This window comes from Danaus plexippus, chromosome 5 (assembly GCF_018135715.1).
Source record: "Danaus plexippus chromosome 5, MEX_DaPlex, whole genome shotgun sequence".
In the NCBI taxonomy this organism is placed as follows: Eukaryota; Metazoa; Arthropoda; class Insecta; order Lepidoptera; family Nymphalidae; genus Danaus; species Danaus plexippus.
Genome location: NC_083539.1, coordinates 5,609,404 through 5,622,541, shown reverse-complemented (window position 1 = coordinate 5,622,541; position 13,138 = coordinate 5,609,404). Strand labels below are relative to the sequence as shown.

The 13,138-nt window shown below is 29.9% G+C and overlaps 1 long non-coding RNA gene across 3 annotated transcripts; it reads right to left on the bottom strand.

Annotated features, from left to right (window-relative positions):
• Window positions 1-8,919: 8,919 nt before the first annotated feature.
• LOC116769044 (uncharacterized) lies at window positions 8,920-11,036 on the bottom strand. Of its 3 annotated transcripts, XR_004353422.2 has the most exons (3): window positions 10,771-11,036; window positions 10,017-10,120; window positions 8,920-9,791 (listed from the first exon to the last, which is right to left on the bottom strand). It is a non-coding gene; the product is annotated as an uncharacterized LOC116769044 (long non-coding RNA). The 3 variants fall into 3 exon arrangements; XR_009753783.1 differs by having other exon boundaries at window positions 8,920-10,120; XR_009753782.1 differs by lacking the exon at window positions 10,017-10,120.
• Between the last annotated feature and the right edge of the window lie 2,102 nt (window positions 11,037-13,138).

Sequence of the window (13,138 nt, the reverse complement as noted above, 5' to 3'; positions counted from 1 at the left end):
TTTACGGACGGACGTGGCCAGGGATTGCGAAATTCTCATGGAAATATAATAATCGCACCTTCCAAGATTCTACGACTTCTCTTAATATAACAACTTTATGGTACTTCTGAAATTTACGCTGTCAATACGTTTTATAGTTGAAGCAAGTTCGGTAATGCTTTAAAACTAATTTTATAACATCAATATGGGATACAAGTAATTTAAGAAAACAATGCTTATTAACTTTTACTCCAACAAAAATCAGAATACATAAATTAAAACGTACGTCACGCGAAAGTAATTTTCAAACAAAAAAAAAAAGAAGAAAATTTAAAAATCGTCACAATGCAACGTTGGTTGTGCTACAAATTAGCTGCCAATTGCATCGAACACACTATTATAAGTTAGGCCATTGTTTACCTACTGTTTTTAGAACTCGTATAAAGTTGGATTAGCTATGTTATGATGCACACAATTTTAACAACATAACTACTTGGTTGTGTGATACGTGGGAATGTATGTTATATGATTCACTTTAAATATATGATGTGCCGAATACAAAAATTGGGATTTTACTCAGTAGACACATTACGTTCCGAACGTAAACTAAACGAAACATATATTTCATATTTAAAATTATTTACAATAATTTCATAATTCCACAGAACGAGACGGTTATCGATTGTTGACAGAGATGGACAGTCTCACAAACATATTAGTATAGGTCGGTAAATCCTCGCCAAACGGAGCGCGGGCCGTGCGTGACAGCGGCGTCGTTGGCGGGATATCGCTACGCATTGCATAACTGTCCACGGCTATTACTGTGTGCCTCAAGGACGATGCTTGGGCCAACTTGGGCTATTATTCACAATTATACAATGAGCTCGATTAATCTCTTTTCGGAATATATTATATATGGTTAGCTTAATATATAAAAATGCACGTGTTTATGGACTTGGCAGTTCAATATCCAGCGGACTGATTGCTTCTTTACTGTTACACGATAAAAGTTTTATTATATGCTCATAAAATGTACTTAGATGACTTGCGAGACCCAGTAGCCAATATAATTTAAACTACCCTGTAACTAAACGTTATAAACTTACGCTTGAAAATTATTTTGATGACAACTGCTTAACTATATTTACAGTTAAAACTCTTTATTTCCAACTCTTATTTGCGATGTTTTTTGTTTTGTATAGGTACGACTTTTGATATACCAACTATGTCAAAATTGAAAATTATTAGTTTAACTCCCCTTTATAAGTCTTCTTTTTAGTATAATGCAATAATATTCATATTTTAAATACAGGAAAAAGGATTTGGCTGCAATGTATTAAACAAAAAAAAAATGCGCGCTCGGATGCTCAAACCGTCGAACTGTTCAAATCGTTTAGTAAACGCCGAATAGGTTGTATACAGGTGAGGTACAACGATTTTAATCGAATGGAAACGGAACAAAGTGAAAATGTACACCTCAATTATTCCAGCAGTTGCGTGTTCATTAATAACCACGTGTCAACACGAACGACTCTAATAAAGACATTAAGATGTTACACTGCGTACGACATAAAAAATAATTTTCTTCCATCAATTTTTTTTAATTAAATACAAAAATTAATATCTATAATACAATAATAGTACGGAAGTATTAAAAATTATAAGAACTTTACCGAAGAAAAGTTAAAAATTTGACCTACATAAGTTAATGAAAGCTACTAATTAAACAGTTCCGTTCCTGTTAATATCGGACTCTATTATTGAGTGAGCCTCATAAAAAGAACTCAATAAAACATAAAGCTTTGGTCCGTGGCGCTTGGCCCCGAGTCGTCTCCAATAAAATACAAATAGACTCGATTGAAATGCAGGACGAAGCCGGCTGTTTACTTGATGCCGGTGCCGCGACCAACGATAACCAAGATTGCTTTTTTCAGTCTCCAATCACTTGTAAAATGTTGATGAGAAAATTAAATGTGTTTATTTATTTAGAAGTAATGATTTTAATGTATTGTATTTAAAATTGACTTATATGTTGAATGTGTTCTTTGATAACAAAAAATCTAATGCTACATGAAAATATTTATGGACCTTAACCTATTGCTAGCTTAACTTTTCGACTGTTTAAAAAAACAAAAATTAAAGATCAATCCGGAAATATGTAAATCAAATTTATAACTATTTAACATTCATTATTGACTTAAAAGTTGGAGGGATAGGATATACGTGCTATTTATTTACAATGTATCTGTAGCTGTTTGAAATAATATATTTTATATCTTTCAAAGAACATATTGCATCATCATTAGTCGTAATATTTAAATTTCAGTGATATTTTAAGTGGCAGTAACCGTCAGCTAGTTAGCAAGTTGTGAAACAAAGAAGCGTTCCGCAATTCTGTATAACTAACAACAAACATTATCAAACCGGAGTCCAGAACAGAGTTCAAAGATCTAGTTAGCAGGATGACTCCATTTACTATTGCTTTTACCTGCAAAACATTGTCCAAAAGCAGTTATTCAACTGATATTAGAACGGTTATGTTAAATTGAAATCACTTATAATATTTAATATATTATTTACGTGCATATATTGGTCTATCAATTTTCTTTACTCTAAACCCCTACTAAATCGTAATAATTTTAAAAAGTTCATATATTAATTTAAAAAATCATTATAATTGTTGTCTAATTTTGATATTTTTAGTTTCTATTAATGCAAAAAAAATAATGTTTTATGATTAATCAAAAAATATTTAAATAAATTTAAATAAAATGAAGACAATTTCTAATAAGAAACTCGTTTATAAAAATTAAGGTAATTTAAAAATAATCTGGGTATTATATATAACAAAAAATTACATAATTATTCTCTTCGTTTATATCAATTCTTAAATCACTTACAAATTAGTAAAATAACTTATAAGAGAGCTCAAAATTTAAAATTATGTTATGTCATCAGCAGCTGTACATGAGTTACTGATGAGTAAATTGAATCTGTTCTGTATTTCTATAATGAGTTGTTGAAAATTGTTAAATATTTTTCTACTTGTGTCATATAAAACAAAATATACCGAGCACATAGATACATATATAGATAAGTTGTATTTTAGTGATTTCAATTTCGTAACAAACCAATCTGAAATGTGAACTTTTGACTATCCCTAGTATTTTTCACAGTACTGAATACATTATAATAAGACGAGCAAGAACTTCCCACTCGCCGTGTGAATAATCCTTACGCGTATTATCACATCACGTGTTAATCTCTGGAAAGGCTTTCAATAGCGCTTCGTATATAGAAAAGTTTGGTGAAAATGTTTGAAACTCTTCATTGGAATGCGTCGGGCCAAGTTGCTCTGTTAATGTATTTTCCATTGTATCAGAAAGTCTGCTTAATAACTAACCTCGTCTATATGTTGATGCTACAAGATGTGCATTCGTTCTCTCTGTGATTATTTTTCTTTTTTAAATAAGCATTCAAGTTCTTTGTTTTCATTCTTTTATTTATTTTATAATTCTAACAAAAAGAGCTTTTATCATTATAATGATATGCGTGTATAAAAATGTATTGTTATTATCATAAATACTTTACTTAATACATTTCAAATTAAGTCACTTTAATTATAATTATTTGCCTCATAATAACGGGTTATATTCTAACTTTGAGAAGTTGAATTATATTAATGGATTTCAAGTGTGAAATAAAAATATCAATCTCATTATATCAAACCATATCTTGTTGTTTATTGTGATAAGTGATGTAATAAATTTTTGTAGATAAATTTTTTTATTAAAACGCGTAAGCCTGAATTTTGTACTACCAGGTATGAATAATAACGAAGTCACTAATCCTGGCGGGAAACAAAGTAAATATTGCCTCATGTAGCTTTAAGATACTCATTCAAATCCAATTTATTTTCCATTTCCTCACTTCATGAAACTTAAATATGCTCGCCAGGTAAACCACTTTGAGAGCATTCCTTTGAACCTGGTTATCTCTTTATACTAAATTATATCAAAGTATAATACATAAATTTTATACACTTTTATGCAGTAAACTATGCCCCATAAGATACATCCGAACACCTTCAAAGACCGGAACAACACATTCAGTCCCCTCCAGGCAACGGATATTCGGATAACAAATTCACCTGAAATTAGTATTATAAAATATCACAATATCATTCTGCAATGCGATTGGGAGATAAAGTAAATAGTTTCTTATCTATTTCAGGATATCTAATGCTATTTAATAAGCAGACGAAAGACAACCTTAGTTTGAAAACAAACCAAGGGGGAAACGTGATTCCTTTCTTCTCTGAAACAAACACAAAAAGCGTATTATGAATACACTTTACAAGTTAACAAAGAACAGCATCTTACCAATAAGGTAGCGCTGAGATAAATTCCGGTACATATTATAATTAACAATCTCGACAAAAAATTCACAAATAATTTATAATAATCAATCGAAGAACATGTGATCGAAAGGAAATATTATTATGAGATAAAACTCATATGCGATCGGTCCCTATCGACTATAAATTGTTCGAAACACTTAAGTTAAAATGAACAATTTTTCATTCAAAGCGAGTAAGATAGCACTCAAAAGTTTACGGATTGTGCATGAGACAGGAATTAACTTATAAAAGGAGTTCGACATACCCGTCATATACAGTCTCGTTGAGCGGAATCACAAAGAGCGAAATATTAACACTAGCTAGTTACTTATTTCAAAAGCTATAGCAAAGTTTTGTACAATTTCGTATGTCGGCAATTTCACAAACAACTTTATCATTTCTGAGATTCACTTGGAACGTGTCGGGGATGCGTTCGTTTTTTTTTCTGTTTTCAAACCGTATTTTATTTATGCGTTTCTCTACGCAAAGCTAATATGAATTTAACATTTCTATCATATACTCATGGTCTGATAAGCATTTACATTTATCTGGTGCATCGATAATTACGAATATAATTAAATAATAATTGCATACTTACTAGTTCACGAAAAAAAAATATAATTAACAATCATCATACTTTAATATCGGTATAGTAAGGACAAAAGATTTTATTTTTTTATCGTATCATTAACGACCTAATGAGTCAATGAGTCGATTGTTGTTTGAGCTGTTGATTTCAATATTATAATGTTATGAACATGGAGCGACCATTCCAACGTTATGTATCAACGATGTGAAAATAGGTACAGCTAATTAAAACAAGGATTTAATTTTATATGTGACCAGTCATACTTTAAGTTAATTTAATTGACCACCTTTAGTATGTTTTAAGTATGATGCTGTAGTGCGTAATTGGAATTCGTTTCATCCTAGCTATTATATTGATGGTAGAAAGGTGGTTTAGAGTAGTTACTGAACTATTGTTTTGATAATTTAAACGATAGTACAAATAACCAAATGGTTGAGTATATAAAAGTGAATACAAGAAACGTTTGATTATTTTAAGTGTTTAGAATATTCCGCTCGTGGATAGCTGGACGAAATATTTCTTTCAGAAATAAATGTAACCCATAATTAAGCAGGAAAATTTGGTCCAGCCTAGTCATTGTTAGGTCGTGGTGGCCTGGAGGTTAAAAGGCCCGCCTCTCATACGTGAGGGCGCGGGTTCGAAACCTGGTAAGTACCAATGTGATCTTTTCCGAATCATATGTACTTTCTAAGAGTATTTAGACACCACTGACGGACGGTGAAGGAAAATATCGTGAGGAAACCTGGTCTTATAATTTCTAATTATAAGATTGAAATCGCCAACCCGTCTTGAGCAAGCGTGGCGATTAATGCTCAAACCTTCTCCATGCGAGAAGAGGCTTATGCTCAGCAGTGGGCTTCCGATAGGCTGATGATGATGATGATGATGATGATGAGTCATTGTTAATATATAGATCTCATTTACTGTTACACTTTATCAATACAATGCCACGCTATCAAAGCAAAAGAATCGCCTTCGTATTGTAAAATTTAATTCTATGAGTGACAGTTTCCTAACCAAATCCTGTCACTCTTTTCTTTTAAATTTGGAAATAACTTTTTAACTGTCATGGAAAAAATCAATTATCAAGACAGGTTTGGTTATAAAGAAATGAATAGGGCAAATAAATGAAAATTATATTTTTTCCCACATATTTTAGTTGAGTATATAGTCTTCTGCCTTATATAAAACGTAGTTGTATTCGTGAAAAATACTAATAAGAGCACCGTAAAGTAAAGAGAAGAGGTTGAAAGATCCTCATATTTGAGATATAGCATACTAGCGTCGGTTACGCTTGTTTTACAACACTTTAAAACAAGGCACTTACAGTTTGCGGGAAAGAATGCATACGGTTTTATGTCCGCAGTTTCTTCAAGTTCCCACAAAAATAATTAAAAGTTTTAACGTTTCACACGGAAGGTTCGTTCGTTAATACGACCTGTAAACAAGATATACGTAACATAAAATTTTAAACAATTTCTTTAAAGATATAAGATTTGAGCATTGCTTTAAGGTACGAAAAAAAAGTAAGTTATCATATTTGTGCTGACGAATGAGTTGGCAACAAATTTTTATATGTAAATAGTTCTATGAGGGAACGGCTCTCAGTTAACCGCACTCCGCTGTTTTACTGCTCCAGTGCTGAATTTTTTAGGTGTTGATTGGCTTTTTGGAATTATTACAAAACATTAAAGCTATGATAAAATGGCATGTTTTTTAAATGTTATGACGCAAGATTTGGCTGTTTTAAAAGATGCAGGTCCTATATGCAAAAAGACTGTTCGCTTATTTTTAATTAATATGTAATATAGGTACACGTATTGTCTGCGTAGGATTCGAAAAATCTTATAGGTTACGTTACTCTGTTTTATTTCCTTAAAAATGTAATCACTACATAGTATAAAACAAAATCGCTTTCTCTGTCTCTATATAACTATGTATGCTTACATCTGTAAAACTACGCAGCGGATTTTGATGTGTTTTTTTTAATAGATAGAGTGATTAAAGAGGAAGGTTCATTTGAATAATAATATCCATAAAACAGTAGAAAAAATCTGTTATTTTTGAGGTTTCTAATGTGATGTTTTAAATAGTTATATTTTTTACGCTTGCCCTACGAGATCGATCAAAATAATGTACATATTATATATTGTACACTTTGAAAATGTCTAAAGAAAACTCCGCGATGGTATATGTTTATCTCTTATGGATATCCCACAATAACATTTTTTTCATTTACTTTTTACCACAAATAATGGCAAATTTTCTAATCGATTTTAACTAATACACAATTAATCCTTCTCCAATTAATAACCTTAAATACATTGTTGATTTAATATAGATCTATATGGCCCTTTTTAGCATATGATTTAAATTTTATACCCTTACAAACCGGAGGGTGCTGTTATGTTTTTCTATACAACGTTAAGAGTTTTTCTGTACTTTATTAAGTTTCAGCATTGCAGCCGTGCAAAGTCGGGGCGGGTCGCTAGGTTGTAATAAATAGAACAGTCGAGGATTTTTGATTTTTATTTTTTCTTATTATTATTTGGTAGGTACTACTTTTATTATAAACATTTAATCTGTTTCCATTTGGTTCTTCATAGAAAGACAAATGTGTTTCCTAAAAAATGAATGAAAAAAAAAAACAAAAAGACTTTATCTGGCTGTCAAATAGAAGCCCATGTATTGTAAATAGTATCATTTACTAAAGATATTAAAATTTAAATTAGAAAATATAGAATGAAAAATTCATCTATTCGAGCAGGATTCGAACGTGTTCCCTGGAATATAAATTAGCTATTGTCATATATATACTGTAATGTTAGGAAAGATTGATTAGGATTTTGCTAAGGAAATGTAATAGTTGTCACCTCCTTCTCGGTATGTAAATACTTGAATTAGGGTAGGATAGATAATTGATTTAAAAAACCTGGAACGAGTTTTTCCGGAGGTTGCAAGTTCAAGTTCTGTTCGTGTCGATAGACTTTAAATTTTATAATTTTAGTTTATATGAATTTTAATATAAGTATTACCTTAACACTGCTTTAATGTTCAAACCATAATTACGAGTATTAAAAATGCGCCCCACAATGAACTGATTACGGTTCGTGGTGATTATTATAGCGGTAAAAATATATAATTAATATTAGTTTTGGCTCTGAAATAAACGGAAATAAATAAAAATGAAATAATTTTATAAATTAAGATGTCCGATATCCCATAATTATAGAATTAAAAATGATATTTATTTAGTTTACAAATAAATAAGTTATTTATGAAACAGAATAGATTTCTATTAATGAGTTATTAATCACTATGTTCTCCAAGAAATTTGCATTTCTTGATATTGAAATCAATATTTAGCATTAACATAGACGACTGCAAATAATTATTTCAATGGGTTGCGGTGAGAGAATAGTTCTGTACGTATTATTATTTTTTAATTATTAATTTTATTAGAAATCAATTTAAACTATTGATATACTTATTCGTATAATTTTATTCCATTTTTCATTAACTTGATTATTAGCTACCAATCATTCTTAGTATATTTTTTATATAAATGGTTGCAAATTGAAAACATAAAACTGTAAGAAGTTAAATAAGACGATTTTTAGCTTAATTCTTTGAGATACAAAAGGCTAGAGCTGAATCTTTCTTTATCTACAGTCTACGTGGAATTCATTGAGAATTAAAATATACATAAATTATTTTATTACAATCATTTCAGTTTAAATAAATGGAAAGTACATTCAAACGTAAGATATATTTTTTTTTTACAACAGCATTCTTGATTAATGGCAATTTCTTAGCCACTATGCAAGTATATAATTGCTGCTACCGTTGCCGACGAATGACTACGACCCTAGCAGCGTGCTCGGATGCATTCAAAAGCTACGGGAACAGTAACCGCATGACTGGTTACTTGTAAATTCATGTAAATAAATGCTTTTTCTGCATATATATTTTTTTTAATTTAGCATTATGTTGTATGTCAGTGAAAATAGTAACAGATATTTTAAACTATGTTCTATACTTATATTATGTAATATTTTTGTAAGGGTCATATAAACTAATCGCTTATACTCTTTGGAGAAAATAAAACTATGGTAAGTACGTGAAAAAAAGGAATAGTTAAGAAATATATATAAAATATATACGGATGGATATTTTTTTAATTGCTTGTCAACAAGATTTGACAAATTAAAAAAAAAAAAATTAAGTTCGTTTTTTTCTGAAAGTGGAATCAATTCTCCAGTAACGCGATTTACGAAATCCAACCCATACAAAGCCTTGACTAAGTGCTACAATATACAATTTTCCTTAATCTTATGATACATAGTAATCTTAAGTGTAATATTTAACACAAAATACTTTTCTGTATCTCATATGTGATAAAAGATTATTTGTTATATTTACACGAACAGTATAAAAAATAAACATTATTGCACGCAGTCGGTGTCGGGGAACAGACTACCTATGTAATACAGATTGTTTTTGTACAATCTAAAATCTGTAAAAAGATCATAATATACACTAACAACGTCTCACCGAAGTGCGGAGTTTCAAAGAGTGTTGTAAAATACTTATGCGTAAAAAATATCAAAGATATAGAAAACACAAAAGAAAAAATACAAAAAAAAAATTAATCACCACAAATAAATTAAAAGAAAATTAACATTTCTTCACCCTGGTGATTATATTGTGAATTTAAGCACAATTTTCTAGTATTCTTAAAATATGAATTATTAAGTTAAAGCAGCCAAAACGAGTGTTGTACTATGACGTCACTAGTATCAAAAACAGTCCAGGATACCGCGTCTGCAAAATAAATATGCTGGAGTGAAATGGATACATTCAAATATGTTTTATACATTAGAGAATATTGATAGCAAGAAAAACATAATATGTAATGAAAACATCATAACCTTACCAAAAACAGATATCAATATATTCGTACTATAAATTAAATAATGATAAAATATTAAATAAAAACACTGTATTCTGAAATACGGCATCATTCTAACCGGTATGTAATTGTATTACCTGAGAGCACTTGCGATCAGTGCTGATGTAAATCAATATCAATTTCGACTCCAGCCCCGTACCGCCGTGTAAACAGACACGCGGTGTGGTTTATAACGATCTGTCTATTATTTGTTAAAACTCATTAAGTAACCAAGGAATAATTTTACTACTGATGATGACATAGTGTTTCAGATGTATGTGAGTATATACAGTTATATACATACGTGTGTTCACAAAGAGTAATGTGAAGTGTAGATTTATCGTCGAAAATAAATGAAATCTATCTATGATTACTGACTTTGGCTATCAGATAGGAAAATTATTGGGAGACCATGTAATGATTAAAACTTCTAAAGCTAGTAAGTCTTTAGAAATGTAACATTTTAATTGGATCATAATTTAGTACAGCTTAATATTGAGGCTACATTTAAATATTAGCACAAAAATATATTATATAATAGAAGAATGATGCGTTTATACCTAATATGCGATGAAGGTTTTTTAATGGAAAATGCTTCGATTCAAGCTATTATAGTTCCGTTTTTAATCTTGACTTTACGATTGGAAAATTATAAAGATAGCTGGAAATTAATAGGGGATAAAGTATGTAATACATAAGAGAATATAATTTTATTTCAAAGTACTCATTAGGATATAGAATATATTTTAAGTAAAATAATTTACATTAAAGACGCATTTTATGAAATGAGTAAAATATTTATTTAAATTTTATGATCTTGTAAGAATATGTTAGTAAGTATATAAAACTTACATGGCCAACCGATACATAGGGAGCCGAGCTTTGCCGAGCACTTTTCACATTTCCTTTAACTTTCCGGCTTTATTTCAACATGTGACTCATAAACGAAAAATATGTGGCAAAACAATAAAAGATATTACTTTAACAATCAAAATATAAAACATTGAACGTCTGATATCTGCACTGTTTATAAAAATCTTCATAATTTTCATCTTCGATTCATTTGACTACCGTTCGGCACAACGGTGTATGTAGGACGAGATGTGTGCCTTCGTTAACTGAAGTGCATGCACTGAAATTGATTATAATGATGTGTTGAACACATTTGTGTAACTCTGTACTCGTTAACCTTAACACGCTAAAGTAGACAAGTATATGTTTATACCGCACTACTGTTCTGCGTGTGTATAGAACAGTCTGTGTGGTCGTGTGTAAACGTAACAAGATTTTTATTAAACTTTCTAAAATAACATACACTATAATTGTAAGTAACGTATATATGTCATGTAATACCTGACTTAAATGATCTCTTCACTTTATTTAGTATAAACCTAAATTTACTAGTTATTTAACTTAATAGGGAGTTTGTATTAGTACACTACAATAATCTTCGCAGAAGATAATAATTCTGGAGGTATATCAATGAAGAAAAGGAAACGCTCCTTACGTTATGACGATGCAAGTTTATAGTGATGGTGTAGATGATTTGTGTGCAAAAAGTACATATTTATTACATCGATACAACGAATTCGTAAGCTTTACAATAATTTTGGTCGATGAGTTGATAGATAATAAAATATATGGTAACATTTACAGTGCGCTTTCATCAGACTAGTTCAGTGTTACGTACTGTATAAATTACATATGCATTTATTGAATTACTTGTCATGCGTTGACATTCATATTTCATTTGCAATATGAAGTTGTTGGTTTTATCGCTATCTACCTGTAATGTAAACACACCATAAGGTATTCATGGAGCGTCTAGTTTATAAAAACTGTCACTAGACGCAACTGCACACAAAACCTTGAACCATTCTATTATGCGTTTGCACGTGTTCCGGCTTAGGTTTCAAACCGTTGTTGGTCTGTGTCAATAAGCATGTTATGTTATATGTAGTAAGGAACAAAACCTGAAATAAATAATACTAGTTAAGTACTTTGACAATTGTTATTTAAAAATTTATTAATATGTAAGTAGCCTTCAATATCCCTTTTAAAATTTGTTGATTTTATTTGATATTTTTTCTTTTTGCATCAATTTATTTCAAATTAATTAAATGTGAAATTTGTAAATTGCGTCATTAATCGTATACATATTAATTAACATTGCACGGAATGATTTGGGTGTGGTGTTATGGGACTAAGTATCACATTCCGCGGACTAATTGGAAAATGAAAATCTTGTTCCACCGACCAACCAAGAGTTGGCTTGGTTGTGTGCGTCTAGGGAATATGACATGATGGCTCAGAAAAATATATGTGTTTGTAAAGCGAAGTATATTTCATATATATGTTAACTGAACTAGGTTAGTGGATTGCATGTCTAATGTTGATGATATTATGTAGTTTCAAACAATTTTGCTAACGATATGTTTTTGCTACATGCCTATAATTATTACGAGACAATACAAATGTTATTCGATACTATTATTGAGGTAATTTTAGCTGTTATAGAATACAATATCTCCGAATCTCAATTTAAATCACCTGTTTGGAGACTCCAGTCACGTGGTTTGTTATATTTGATAGCAATCAAATTATATGTACTCGTATATATATTTTTTAATTAATTTAAAATTAAATTATCCTGCTCTCCAATATAGGCTCGAAATAGTATTATAATCAGTGGTATTTAGAGTTAACAAATAATTACACGTACATATATGTATATATACACACACATATATATATGTATATATATAATATAATATATAATATATAATATTAGTCCTATTAATTGTATTGCTTAATAAGCATAGATAATGAATTCCATTTAGCTTAAATAATTATGTTAGTACAAACACAATTGATTTAAATTAACCATTTATGAGTACTTCATTAATTAACACGGAAATTTATTAATTAATTGGAGGGAATATTTTTTGATATTATAACCGCAACTAATAGTTTAAAGGAAATAGAATGTCAATATGAAAAATGGCACGTTTGAACTTAGCTCGACTTGTCTTTTAAAGTATAGACGAGTTATCATTATTATTAGTGTGTACCTAGCCTTAAGAAAATAATAATATAGGTTTAATATAGCAAATATTGTTGTTATCAGTTCACTGGTAATTTCTTCTTTTTAAGTTATATTATCACTGAGCTAATCGAAAAATGAAAATAATTCTTGCTATAAGAATCTTTTTGCTTCCGT